The sequence below is a fragment of the Rhyacophila brunnea genome, unplaced genomic scaffold, assembly GCF_057557595.1.
Source record: "Rhyacophila brunnea isolate RB1 unplaced genomic scaffold, BYU_Rbru_1.0 scaffold_9, whole genome shotgun sequence".
Classification (NCBI taxonomy): Eukaryota; Metazoa; Arthropoda; class Insecta; order Trichoptera; family Rhyacophilidae; genus Rhyacophila; species Rhyacophila brunnea.
In genome coordinates, this window is record NW_028233361.1 from 28,696,922 (window position 1) to 28,713,088 (window position 16,167).

A 16,167-nucleotide genomic window follows, 5' to 3' on the forward strand; every position below is an offset into this window, starting at 1 on the left:
ATAAAAAAGTCTCTACTGTATGTTTTTCATTATATTTATATTTTCGTCGCTGTAATTGGAAAAATTAAAATTGAGATGTCAAACCATACAATGGACATAATTTATATGGCAAATAAAACATAGAATAATTTAATAATTATATAAATATTAATATAATAATAATATAAATATTTATTGACATTACATTTTAATAAATACAACATACTAGTTTTACATATACGTAATAAAGGTGCTTCTTGAGCAGTATCATACAGACAATATGACAAGGCTTGTCATGCATTTAATAATAATGAATTAAAAACGATATGTATAAAGATAATTTCTATCTCATTTATTTTAAACATGGTGTTAACCAAATATCCTGAGAAGAGAAAAATCTTCTTCGATAAAGATGGAGCCTACATTTTATGATAGCGAAGCTAAACAACGACAGCTAGTCTTCTGATTAGGTAAGGTTATGTAATTTTATTTAGAGCCATCACTGTTTCATTATAAATATACCACATAAGCGTGAAGTTCGATACTTTTGACAGGAAATATGACGTACCTACTCGTAGTTAGAGCAAGTGAAAACGATGCAATAGGTTTCACGTGAAAGCAGTATGAAATAGTATCAGTTACAATAATTAAATTCGCCCTATGTAATTCGTGCGCACTAGAAGAATTTTATATCTGCGCATGTTCAAGTTTAAAACATCCCATGACTAAGCTACCATCATCAAGTGTCATGGCCTTTTGTTGTAGTATTGAAAAACTCTTTTAATTTCAATTACATATTAATTACAATAATCTAAATTAAGGGAATTCCAATAACGTAAAACAGTTATATGTCTTGTAAATTAAAAGCAATATGGTGGACGTCCCACACAAAATTGTCTTATAATGAATGGTTAAGGATTTGAAACTGAGTTATAAGATATTAAGAGGAGATACCATACACAAGAACATCGTGAGAACTTCGTCTATAAATTTATTAAGCCGATCGCAAGTAACTGATTGTCATGAACACGTTTGCACTTGGATTGAAAATAATGATGAGTAATTCTTCTACTTTTCTACTGTGATGATTCACGATGGAGAATATAATTCATAGAGACATTTTCGTGTCAGTGGCAAATGAAATGTAATAGTATTTTTTTTCATTTAGGAAATTGACATTAATACCACGTCAAACTGTGTGTGATATTTATATGAATAATTTGTTTGCTCGCTGTTAGCTATTAATCATTTTCATATAAAAATATTAAACACAAAAATCTAGTGAAAAATTGGGAGGATAAAACACTGTACGTTTTGACGAATGAATAAAGTCTTGTAAGGCGTAAAAAAACTTTTGGAGCTAACTGTAATTCCATATATAAGCAGAGGGGTTGAAAGTTTTGGTCGCTCAGACAGAATTTTAAGGTGGTTATGATATTGAGCCATGAGGGGACTCATCTTAATAGATATGCACTTGGGTCTATTTCATCCATAGCTCCTCGATTAGAGTGATGAAGAATTGGGGTGGTATACGTAAAAATTAGCTAGGAGCAGTTTGCACATGTATATAAATTTGGGCTCTAAAAATAATTCAACGTGTAGCTGATTTTAGTCTAAATGTTAGGTTACATTCCACGAACTCCTGTGTACATATAAAAAGTTGTTATTATTTCTTGTGAACTATTTATTATATATCCATTTTGAATAGTTTGGCCTGCTAATACACGTATTATAAGTAATGAAATATTATTATTTTTATTGGTTTGAGAACCTGACTTCATTTACAGAATGGCGACCGATGTAATAGCAAAGTCGATTTATTCAATTTTATTTCTGCAACACAAACATAGACCCCTCCAAACCAACCTTCCCCGCACCACACTCGGCCTTAATTGAGTGTATCACGAGGCCCTACATTTGGATATGAAGCATCAGTAGTTTTTTTACGCCTGGGAATATCTCAGGAGCAGATTCCCAAGACTAAGATCGCCACGCTCTCAAGTGAGCTTTGACTGAGTTTACTGAAAGACGTAATTTAATAAAAACTGACATGGAAGAGCAATGCATGGAGACTTAATAGAAATAAATGAATTTAATGATATATAAGATACAAAAAAAGCTAAAACAATACGGACAAAAAAATGTGTGAAGAGATCTTCATGTCCGCAATAAGACACCGTATTTAAAAAAAAATGCAATATAATTGGCCTTTGTTGCGACCAGGTCGGACGGCCCGATTGGCCCAACAGCTGGTTGGACCGAATTAAGCATCTCTTCCCTCTCGGAGTATTTATGTATGCAGTTAGATCTTTTATTTCTTTGTTCCTCAATTGTTTTAAAGCTCGTATAGCTGTCATACTATATTACAAGAGGCGGCTTTCGTGGTGCAGTGCGTAATGCGCTTACCTTCCACCTGAGAGTTCCTGGGTTCGATTCCCGGTCAGGACACACAATATTTATGTGTTTTTCTCAAAGCCTGGGTGTTTGTGATTGTTCAAAATTACTAACAACCACCTTGTACGAGAAAGCAAGGACATGGTTATTAATAATTCTAAAAAAAATATATTACAAGAATACAATACAATTTATTATTGTTGGCTGAATATAGCGAATGTTCTAATAAAATGGATATGTTCATAATATTATTAAGTGTTAGTAAGAAAGTTTTAAACCTAAGTGATAGCGTGTGTTGAGATGTGATGCATTTATTGTCTTTTAATGTTCACCACTCATAAACAGTTTAGTACATAATTGAGTTAATACGAGAAAAGTTGTAGCAGTAAAAATAAGCATGGTTTTGTTACGAGTAACAAGAATATCTCTTTCATTTCAAGAAGAGTGGAAACATTTGCAGTGATTAAATTTATATTATCTTAAAATTCCCTATATCAGCGGTATTCAACTTTTTTTCACGTTCCTGAAAATACCTCGTTACTATTTTTACCACGTTTTTCTTATCTCGTATTTTTATTTGTCCGGTACAAATCTTGCAATCGATTTTTAACTAACTTTTAGACTAGCTATACATTTGAAACTTTTAGAATATACCAGAACACGATGCCAATGCATTCTTTTAATACTTTGAGCCATCTTTAAGTAAAATTAAATTCATTTTCAGTTAATTCTGTTTTGTATGAAAAGTTATGTCGACACCATTATTGGTTGCAAAGCGGATTGTCCTAGCAACTAAATTATTAATAAATACGTGCGTGACTATGGAAATCAATATGACATGTCAAGTACAAATTTTTTTGATCGTTTAAGCTAGTCAAATCAAGTTTATATGGTTCAACAGAAAATTTAAAAACGTTATATATAAAAAGTTCTTTTTATCTTGTAATTATTTGTACATATTATATTTACGCATACAACTAAATTTGACTACAAGTAAAGATATATTAATATAATAATATCAGGGTTATATGTAAATATTATTGTATGTACTACATTTCACCTTAGAACAGTTCATTTTGAGGTATTTTACTGGAAGGAGATGGCCGTATAAAATTGTGATAAAAATAACTGGTTGTTCGTAGATTATTGCGACAGTAAATATTCCAATTTTATTTAATTAAATAAGAACATTCATTTGAGTTGATTGTTATTAAATATTTAATGATAATACTATCATTATTATGAGATATTTACTAGATTAACTTGATACTTACGAGTACATTTTAATGAAATATAATATACGATATGATTGTATTTTTAATTTACTTATCTACCCATTTTCTTCTGTTTTTCCTCTTTTTAGGTGGTTTTATTACGTATTTTATGTGTTTTGTTTAGAGATGAACTATATCTCAATGCTATACGGATATCTATTTCCGATACACCACCTCACGCTGAATTGTATACTGCATACATAAAAACACATAATATCACGTACCGTATCGAACACGTCCATTTAATGCACGATGCGTGAGTAAATGGTAACTGGACAAATAACCTTTGGATAAAATCCCCCCCACATTTTTTTGTCCAAGGGTGTCGCTACATTTAAAAATCAGCTAAGTCCACCTTTAGGTATTTTTGATTTTTTTTGTGAATTGCTGAAGAACTACTGCTTTCTAACATTTCTGCATTATCAAAATTTGGAATATATTAATTTTAAATATTCTATACTCGAAATACGAGTATTATAAAATTTCACCCTTGTGACTGTGTATTTGAGAAAACAAGCAGTTTTTCTCCTATTCATCTATTATGGACTTGGCTGATTTTGAAATCTAGCGACACATATTGTCCTACGATCGTAAATTTAATATGTAAGTACGTATTATTTGTAAATTGATAAGGGTATGTTTGACGAGATTCCTCGCAGAATCAAACAGGAATCTGCGCATTTGGGTGTCTGAGTAGTATTTTAAAAAGTGACCTCCCATTGTATCCAAGCGTAAATTGTTCAACCAATGTATGCTACTAGTGCTCACATATAAGAAATATGGACTCGCATTGTAAACAAAATCCAAAAAATACGAATAGCGTAACGTGTTATGGAAACGTGTATATTGGGCACAGTGTAGAAAATAAATCAATGGATAAGGAAAAAGACAAGAGGATGCGATGTGTCTAATCACCGCCATCTTTACATTAATATAGCCTGAGCATAAATTTTTGCACAAGCAACGAGTGGTCCACTTTTCAGCTGTCAAAATCAGATCCCAGGTTGCTTGACATAGGTATTGATTCGCCCTTTTTCGTTTCAAATTGAATTATTAAAAATTGTCAAATCAAATTTATTAACTATCAGTGTTATTATTAAATAATATACATTCCTGTTATTCATCAGCTGTCAAAGTCAGACTAGTCCTTCACACAAAAACCGGTGGTAATATCGATTTTCAAAAAATATGTAGTATTGATCTATGCATTACATTTGTAGAAGGTGTGTTAATACCAGTGTATTATTTATCATGTAACTTATCTATTCAAATAAAGCCATTCCCTGTGTGAACACGACAAACGCGTCAGTATGAGCACTATATAGAACAATGACAGTTCATATATAGTCGATATGAATGAACAAGTTGCTACCATAAAACCCACTGGACTGACAAACTCATAACATTCGGTGAATGCACGAATATAATTAGGGATTGAGAAGAGTAGGAGTTAAGGAAGACCTTTATCCAGCAGTGGATCGACCCCGACTACTGACGATACAATTTGATTAAACATGTGTAAAAAAAACATGTAAAGTTCAATTTCGTATGAGTGCAAAATAATATACATGTGAACAAATACTTACTTATATGTTTTTTTTAAAAATTAAATCTAAGCATATGCACCATTCGTCATTCTGTTAATATATGATAGTCTGTGTTGAAATAGGTATGTATACCTACATATCAAATAAAATTTAAATTTCTAAAAAATGTTCATAATTTAAATTACTAAGATTTTTTATTAATGTCAAGTCAACGTGCCGAGCATATCACGATAACTCAATTATATTATTTTAAGATGTGCACACTGATAAAAGTGGCATGCTAGTTAGCCATGAATACCGACGTGTGCAAAAACGATTATGGATCGTAGCCCTATAAAATAGTTCAAGATTTATTTCTTCATCGTCGAAAATAAACAAATAAAGTCTAATTGTAGCGCGCAAGTGCGCAGAAGAGTGAGGTCGTGCATGTGCGCAATCGCCGATCGATCATTGCGCAAAGATGTGCGATCGAAGATGATCGATCAATAACGTATTGGACATGATCTATGGCGGGAAAAACGGACTAGTATACCGCAGTTTATAATGTACTAGCGATATCTGAAATAAACATACTTTTGTATTTACTACGATGTAGTAAATAATTAATTGTATATACTGTCATTTGGATCGGTCTAGAAGTAAGTACAATGCAAATTGTTATTGATTTTGTACGTATAAATATATTAATCAACGTATATGTTTTATTAAGCCAGAGTTTATATCTTTTGGCGTTAAAATACATGGAGTATTCACAGTTACTGGGTAAAAATGAAATTGTACAGTACAACACTGTTATTTTCATTTAGTCACAATGGTTATAGGTTGTTGAAATGAGTAAAATATCGTTTTTTATGTTTAAGTAGATTTGATTCAATAAATTAATTAATTACTTATTTTAGAAGACTTTACCAACATTGCTTGCCACACTTGCAGTATAGGTATTTATTGATGTTTGGTTACATGATACAAAATATTTATGTTATGAATACTAAACATACCTAACTCTATATTGTGAATTAGGTAGAAGCGAGAATGTCATCACGTTTTTCCGTGAATTACAAGTTTGAATAAGATCGGATTCAGATATTGTTTCTTATTCAGTCAGTTAAAGGAATGGTTAACAATCGATCTTTGTATATTGTTTAATATCTATACGGAAGTTTATAAATTTAATTGTGTAGTGGAATATATATTACACCTTATTACTGTCTTCAATTCTAATTAATCTAATCGTCAGCTGAATGCAGAATTACATTTGAAATATTTCAGAAGAGAGTTCTTTGAAACAACCTACTTCAGTAAATTGTCATATTTATAGATAAATAATGTATACATACATAATATTTTAGTAGGACTATTAATGAAAATAATGATGCATAAATTTGTCTGTATAAATAATAAATAACTTAAATATGATGATTCAGGCGGCTGTCGTGGTGCAGTGGGTAAGGCGCTGGTCTTCCACCCGAGAGTTCTGGGTTCGATTCCCGGTCATGACAAAAACATTTACGTATTTTTCTCAGAGCCAGGGTGTTTGTGATTGTTCAAAATTACTAACAACCACCTTGTACGAAAAAGCAAGGACATAGTTATTAATAATTCTAAAAAAAATATATATGATGATTCACTTCTGTAAAATATTTCAAATCTAAGTTAGAATTATTTTGCATTCAGTAATTCATTCATTAAATGATTTATCTGGAATCGATTAACTTTCATGAATCGATCCATAATTTCAATATAATAACTATGTAGGTACTTACTATACCTAGATCTCCTGCTGATTGCAAAGTTTAGATGAAGATATTCCTTTCTCAATACATCACTATTACATATTTTTTTAATAAATAAAAGAAAAAAAAAACAGTTTTGTAATTCGCAGTTCTTTGTTTTGATAAATCTGACACATAGGCGTGGGGCATACGGCATTATAAATGGCGTAACGTTAGGTTCGTTCGACTTGAAGATATTCTAAGAAGACCATTACGAATATGATAATATGAAATTCGATAATAGTTACGCTTTAAAACTTTAATGATCAATTAGGTAAATTGAAAAGTAAATAATATTGATAAATATCGTTAAGTGGCCATTTATGGCTGTATAACATTAATTTAAGAATATTAAACAGAATTATATTGTTGGGTCACTCTGGTGTGGTGTTCGATGGGTAGGTTGAGGATGATGATAATGACGAAGTCTACGATGTAGCAGGGTGAGATTTATTAGCAGCGTATCGGTACAATAGTATATTATACATGATAGTTACTAGCTAAGTACTCTGATTCGAGTGACATTGAGATAAATTGTTCTTCGTTATTTATACAATAAAAGTTAGTACATTAACATTAAATTCTGTTACATAATCATATTAAACTAAATATAGAGTCAGCGTTTAAAATTGAGTGGCGAAATGAAATATTATTTGTTATTACAGTTGTAAAAAAATACTATGAAAAATGATTATTCAGCTAATACACCGTAATGGTATAATGTGCTGTGATATGATGTAATAATACACCTTCTCTAATTTCGCCAATCGACTTGCTGGTCTAGCTGAGTTGTTTACTGGAAATGGATTCGCTGGGACTATATTACTGCAAAGTAATTTGATATTTTTATAAACAATAGATATTCGATCGCTTATTATTATGCAGCTACAATATTATATTTTACTCTCACGAGAAATTGTGTGATTAAATAAAGGAGTACGTAAAGGAATGTAAATTTTATTAAAGTATGTACATGTTTGAAATGTATTTTACGATTAGATATCAATAATTATAAAAAAAATATTTAAATAAAATATTAAATTTCAATGTAATATTCTTCACAAATGAAATAAATGTTTATAGGTATCTAAAACAAACAGCGTTACAAATTTATGCAAACTGCGGCTTGATTTCAACTTGTGTCCTGGGATATTGCCTCGATCATCATCCTCCAAAGAAAGGATACCCTGAGGATCTAAAGATTTATTGGACGATCAATATGTTGCCAATTCCGTACAATTCACACTCTCCAACCGCCTAGAAACTGTGCTAGATAAGTAAACCGAGAGAGCAAGCTGAATTCAGAAGAGGCTACCAGCCAGACTTGTAGTTACAAAACATGCATTTTATAATTTATTATAATGAATTAAATAATGTAATTAAAATACCTATATATTGTAATAATTTATATATTTGTCTCTCTGCAACGCATGATATGTAGGATAGGACGCGACAGGAAGAATACGTATTAAAAGAAATCGAGTAACAGAAAAAATATACGTAAATTCTAAATTTGAAAAATAAACTGATCCACAAATAAAAGAGTCGGTTATTTTAATCAGATCGTGGAAGAAAATAATTAATAGGATACTCTCATAAAAGTTTGACTGATGCTTACTGTGCAGTACTAGCATATCGTCACATACGAGAATGTTGATAGGTGGAACTGACACCTGTAATTTTTTTCTAGTATTATAAAATGATGATTATTTTGACACTTCTTTCGATTTGGTTCTGTTTTTTATCTATGGTGGTGTAAATATTTCATTCGCTTCGAATGAAATGATTCGCTGATAAAAACGTCAAAGTAAGCTGGCAATGTTATGATAGGTATAAAGAATTATTGACATCATTAAAAAATATTGAAGATTTAGCTGTAAAATCAAAATGTTAAAGGTTTATATTATTATTGTGAACTAATGATCATAAAAAAAATATTTATCGGCGTTCATTCGAACAGCATTATTGTGAAATTCAACGCTGTCCGGACACTGATTAATGGACCGATAAAATACAACGCACGTTCTTCACATCACGTCTTGGCAAAATGGCGGTATCTCAAAAACGTTTTAAAAATTATCGATTATTGTTTCAGATCGCAACAAATCATTGACTAGATTGCGATATTGGAACTAAGAGATATTCTTAACGTCGATACGCAAATAATATAAATTTCTGGGACAGCGAATAGATGGAAGTATAGAACAATTTCAGATTAAATTTTATGGTGATCTAAGCCAGTGTTCCCTAACATTTTTGAACCTGCGGGCCGGTAAACACATGAGAAATATTTTGAGGACCGTTAGGGCAGAAAAAAATATTATTTATATAGTATTATGTTTATTAAAGGTATAAGTAACATACATATAACAGTCTGATTGCGCATACAAAAAATATAATATGAAAATCATATTGTTAATTGAAATAATCAGAAAATGATCAGTAAATAAATTATTAATAGTAAAACTTCTAGATTTTTGAAATAGCTAGTTAAAAAAAAGTACGAAATCTGCTGCTCCATCATTGCTAGAATAGTTGATCACCTGTATAGATGGCTTTAGTGTTGTTTTGGAAACTGAGCATTTATATCCATTTCGTATCTCTATTTATTATCTATTTATTCTGGGCAGTGTTGACCTGTGTGTCCCTGATATCTATCTTAGAAATAGAGACCATCAATTGTTTATTCTCCCAAGGTGCAGAGCCAACCTACCACTGGCAATGCCAATTGGGAGGGCGATAACTATGTTCAACGAAATTGCTTCGGGTGTTGATATATTCTACCGACGTGAGGATGAGTATATGTGGACGTTGCTTCATAAATTCTTAAAATAGGGTCTGCTTAACTCACCTGGTGTACTTCCTTGTACCTATCTAATTTATATTTTTTGTATTTACACATTTCTACTGTTTAATAACTTACTATCTATCTCTATACTGATCTATTTCTTTTTTATATAATACTGTTTTATATTTCTTTGTTTCTAAATGTCATGTTGCGAACGTCTTAAATTTATAATTTGTAATGTCCACAATATATTAAAAATAAATAAATTGAATCTACTGTCATGGTCAAAAAATTCTTCTCACATGAATAGGTAGTTAAAATTATGGACGATAATTTAATGGATTTGTAATTTACAATGTTATTATTTTACGTCTGGATACCAAAGTGGCATCGAAAAATGATTTAGTTTCCATATTCTCTTGTATTAATTGCGCATGAATTGACGTCTTCCATAAAGGGATAAGGTTTTTTTGAGGATTATCTTAGACCGGCAATTGGGGAACACTGATTTAAGCTGATATACCTGAATGAGCTTTAAGTTAATAACCTATCACTATCTCTGTCTGAAACGAGCTTGATGAATTGAATGAATACTTATTAATAACTATTTAACTGTGGATTGGTTGCTTTTAGCGAATGGCGAAAAATATGTAAACACATATGGTACGTGGAATATGGTGAATGAAAATGGTTTATGAACGATATGAATGGAAATATACCATTCTTCGTACTGAAAAGTTATTTAAGATAAAAAAGTCCAAAAAAGACAAAAATCCGCGTATACAACGTGAATGTGAGACTAATCACTCCGTATGGGTGTGAAATCTATAGTCTAATAGAGACACAAGATATGGCTTGAAAACATAATTCATCGACGAATATTGGGATCGATTAAAGGAAACCAAGTGTGTTGCATCAGTACGAATGCTGAGCTCTGCGAATAGTTTAATGTGGGCATGTTACATTAATCGAAGATCAAATCTTCGATGGAAAAGTCGCGTCGTCCTGTACCCAAGAGATACTTAAATACCCGAAGGGCGTCAAAGAGTCCGGTGAATCTATGAGTTAATTATCATATATGTATACGACAGTTGAGAACCTTTATAACTGCACGAAATCAGATTTGGTCGTATTTAAATAAATGTGGATTAATTACTATATAATATGTTGTTTAATTTATTATAAATATATGACAGTTAAACAAGTGACAATTCACTGGTTTAATTTTAATGCGCGTGCGCTAGGTAGCCGATTAGATCAATTATATTATTGTTTAAAACACATACCTACGTCAATTTTATTGAATGAAGACTGGATAGATATATATTTTTATTGTCCAATACTATAGCTATCTAAACGTTTAGTTAAAAAAATGACGGGTGAAGTCAAAATATAAAAAAACAATTATATAGCGGTCTATTATTATACAGGTATTAACATATAGTCATTTCTGACTGACGTGCATACGAGATCTCTGACTGATTGGTCATCTTTAGCCATAACACTTAAACAAAAGGTGTGTTTGACGATAGCAAAATTTTTGGCTAATGCCATCATACTGTAAGTTAAGTGGGTATTATAAAATGTATGTCAAAAACAATGGGCTAACTGAATAAAAATAACTGTTAGTTTTGTTTTTTGGTTAATGCTTTCCATAGTAACACACAAACAGTTACTGGGATTCTTATGTAAAGGCGAATAATACCTACTTTATTTAAATGCCACATATTTAATCGACAATGATTTTGTGAGGAAAGAAAAGTATTCATCTCAACGATAACGTGTTTACGGTGTGTTTATTATTATTTTACGTAGCAAACATTATGTCGGATAACTTATGATCATGGACCCCACATCCTGAAGCGGGCCCCCAGACTAAGATGTTTGGCGGGCCTCCCTACCTATCGCTAAGTGTAAAGGTGGTGTGACGTACTGGAATAGCGTTTTCCAAATGGCGTACGCGTTTCATCCATTTAAATTATGGAGTTGTTTAGTCGTCACATTTTAAAATTGCATCGTTAAACTAAATTTTAAGTTTATTAACATTATAGAAGGAAAATAGCGCCGCAGGCGACTTTTTTCACTATGAGAGCAAATTTGTGATCTGTGTTTATCTCACTTATCTGGTTGATTCGTCACGCCGGGCCCTTTCTGAGCCCGGGCCCCTAGGCTTGAGCCCTGTCAGCCTCTTCCTTGTGGGTAGGGAATCCAATCCCGAGCCAAAATTCTGATCCCGGGATTTCGGGATTACAATTTGACAATCCCGGGATCCCGGGACTGGTCCCGGGATTGGGATTTTTTTCCATTGTTAATATAAAATTTTTATATTTACAAATAACATTGATAAAATCGGTCAAAAATAAATCTAGTATAATTTATACTATTTAAGACATTTATTGTTAATATTGTATACGTTAAATCTTGGAAATACACAAGTTTAATGGAGTAAATAATATTGTAATATAAATAATAATTGGAATTTAATGTGAGATTGCTATTTCTGATAGTAAAGACATAATGAATAGATCAGCGAGATTTAAAATAGTAAAGCAAATAATCATGGCGTACTTATGGCCTTTCCGCTTTTTAAATCTAATTAGTCAGCCAAATATGAAACTGCCGTAAAACGTATGATATCATGGTGGAATCACTTTGTTAAAAGTGCGAAGCATTGTTTTTTTACCAATCTTTCTCATTTTTAATAATCTATGTGAAAAAATAAAATGAATCGGCAACCTACACATCAAACTTCATTCAAACTCAGTTTATTTCTAATGTAGTTATTTTTTATTAAAAGTATTTTTTCTGTTATATTTTCCATAAAAATTGATAAAAAAATCAATCCCGAAATCCCGGGATTATGTTTATCAATCCCGGGATTCATAGGTATCGAAAATAGCTCGGGATCCCGGGATCCCGGGATTCAGGATCCCGGGATTGGATTCCCTACTTGTGGGGGCCATGCTTATGATATCGTAATAGAGCCAATCAATTCAATTTGCGGAGACATTTCTTAGAAAAAGAACATTAACCTTTTTGGTTTCTTAATCGTCAAAAAATGTATTTTTTTTAACTTGTTGATATATAATTATTATTATCCACTATCCACTATCCACAAGGTTTGTTATTGAACCATTTTCACTAAATTATAAACCTACATAGATCGCCACCCAGAGGTGTATTGGTATATATGAATTTATTAGTCATATGGTTGGTTTGGAGTTAAACATAAAATAGTAAAGATTGCATAAAATAAAATTACATTGAAATTAATGGTCTCATCAAACCATAATCGCCCCGTACGACACTCGGTCTTATTCGGGCATATCACGGGACCCTACGTTTGATGTGGAGCTGTTTGAACCGACTTTAGCAGATATTTCCTTTCCATGCACATTTTAGGACATTTCCCAGAAGATGTAGTTTACATCCTATATTTATCTGCTACATATACATGTTGAATAGTTAACAAAACCAATATAATAGAGCCTGCCAGTGAAGACACCATTTGCAGCCAAGAATTGACAAAATGAAATTGCAATAATATTTATATTATTTCACAATATTATAATTGTATGCTAGTGGGCTCATACAATAAACAGCGTGTGCATTTATTTGTATTAGCCGCAGAATATAAACATGAGATCTATAGAGACGCGATTGTAATAGTATATGTCTCTGGTGGGAAAATAATAATTTTTAAGGTACCTAAAATATTGTTTGTTTTGTGTTGTGAAGTAACATTATTAAGTAAACCTGTGGGTCTATTCTATGCTTATCGACCGCTAAAGTGATAAAGTGAAAAATATTATCAAACTTAGGGTAGGTTTGTATCAAAATATTAGCACTTATTGTAACAATTACACGAAGCCGGTTTTTATTGTTGCAATAAGTGCTATATTTTAACAGCACCTATCTTGCTGCTGTTAAAATATCGCACTTATTGCAACAATAAAAACCGGCTTCGAGTAATTGTTACAATAAGTGCTAATATTTTGATACAAACCTACCCTAAGTTTGATACTATTTATCAATTTAGTGTTCGATAAGTATAGAATAGACCCACTGATTTCAACTTGAAATTCACCAGTAAACCCGTCTTGTTTTTATAGTTGATATCATCATATGTTTTTATAAAACATATTTTTAGGATGTACACTAAAAGTATAAACAGCGCGTAAATTTCTTTTGTATTTGGTTTTTGTTAAGATAATTCTCATATCATGACCTCACCCAAATACTTTATGTTGTGGTACTAATGACTACATCACTAAAAAGGCTTTTAGAACTTACATGTGACTTCCTTACAACTTTCACAAGATCAATGAGACGTGGATCCATTGTTAAATCGTGAAAGCTATAAAATGTAATAATTGGTCGGCTGGATTAGCTATAAAATTCAATATTTTTAGTGTTAAATTCACTGTGAACATATAATATACAAACCATGGTAGTTATATCACATATAAATTGCTGAGATCATCAATAGATTAAGACTTATTATGCTATTATATTTAACGGAAAATTTTCAAGATGTTTCTCTGACAGTTTTTATTTATAAAAAAATATGCATAAGAAATTAATTTTTATATTCAAATAGTATTAGGTATTTTAATTGCTAACAATACAATATCATATAGGTACTAATCAGTGGCGTGCGATTACTTATATTTGAATGGATTCTGCTTAAAAAATATATATACCTACTGATACATTATTAGAATCTTGACAGTTGATTTAATTGTAGGTACCATGTGTTATTACGGAATAATAGATCAGTGATAGAATAAACATTTTTTCGGAACATTGCTAATTATTTATATAGATTCTTTTGCAATTAAAAAAAAACTCACAATAACTGTAGAATAAGTGCGCATATATTATATTATTTGGTTTTCTCTACATTAACATTTTAGTTTTAGTGTGCTGACGTGTAAATTGTATTATTTTTTTATATGCCTACTCGTAAATAGTTATAATTTATATGTTTGTTACGCCGAATGTGCGAAATTGACTATTACATGAAATGGGCAAAATTTTGCCTAAATCATGAAAAATGCAAGCCCGTTGCCTTATTCATGAATTAGGCAAAATATCTGCCAAGTGCGTGAATTCGGCAGTAATTTTTTGCCTAGTTCATGCATTGGGCAAATTAGATAGTAGCGCTACGGTGGTGTTTTTTGCAACTAAACCAAATGTGTCAAACGCTCATGCATTGGTCAAAATAGATGGTCGCGCTCCGGTGGTGTTTTTTGCAACTAATCATACTAACCAAATGTGTCAAATGTCATTGATAATATAAAAATATACCAATCAATAACTACAATGATGGTCATATCCATTTACTATGCCCAAAAAAAATATGGAACTATAATATGATAACGGAAGAATTTTATTAAAAGGTATTTTCGCGATTTGATTCGTGCTTGGGTATCAATCGTGCAATGGTCGATTGTATGTTTGTGATAGTTTGTTGACACTTGTTAGCTAACCTCAAAATGGACATTCAGTTAAATTCAGAATTACAAAACGTAACCTAACCTAACCTAATAATAATAATATTATATTATGTCCAATTATAACTAATAAAACCATCCGTATTAAATTTACTTTTTCTACTGTCATGTTGACAGTTTAAGAACTCCATACCCTGGTGAATTCACGCACTCGGCAGATAATTTACCTAATTCATGAATCAACGGGCTCGACTATAACATGAATTAGGCAAAATTTGATCCATTTCATATAATAGTCAATTTCGCACATTCGGCGTAACATATTCACTACTGTTCATTACGGAAAAGTACCATAATATAGGTACTAATATACTTGTCTGAGACTTTTACTATGATTTTATGTATAGAAATGAAAATTAATTAAATATGAACTACTTACTTACACTGTTTTTGCACGCATATTTAAGTTTGAAAATACATTAACAATGTTATCACCTTAATTAACATGCAAATATTCATTTAAACGTTTACGTTTATTTTGCTTTTCCTCGTAAACTTATATTTAATAATAGAGAGATGTTAAAAGAAAATGATGTATTAAAACATAAAATACTTAAAGAATTATTTTCTTATACTCACATGAAAAAGCCACAACAATGACTTGAAGTTTTTAATTTGCTGGAATGCTTTCCATCACGATGTAATCATCTGAAACAAAAGACATTACAATGAAAATTTAACAACACGAATTCATCTTGTTGATTCGATACAGGTATTTATTAAGGACAGCTCATTGGATAGAAAAAAATAATGGTTATTTGTGGGTCAACTTATGAGGTTCATTAGACAGTATAAGAAGAATGGCATAGCTAAATTCTGCATATCGTTTCAAATTACGGTCGTAATGATAATGATTATTGTCATAAGGAATCGAGGACATGGAGTAGATAAGTAATT

At 31.2% G+C, this 16,167-nt stretch overlaps 1 protein-coding gene across 2 annotated transcripts in view; it reads right to left on the reverse strand.

Moving 5' to 3' along the window:
* LOC147063490 (uncharacterized) overlaps positions 1-16,167 on the reverse strand; it is a 221,739-nt gene that overhangs the window by 106,719 nt on the left and 98,853 nt on the right. For both annotated transcript variants that reach the window (XM_085959553.1, XM_085959554.1), the window contains exon 3: positions 15,850-15,918. The gene's annotated coding sequence lies outside the window, so the exon portion shown is untranslated. The remainder of the gene's footprint in view (positions 1-15,849; positions 15,919-16,167) is intronic.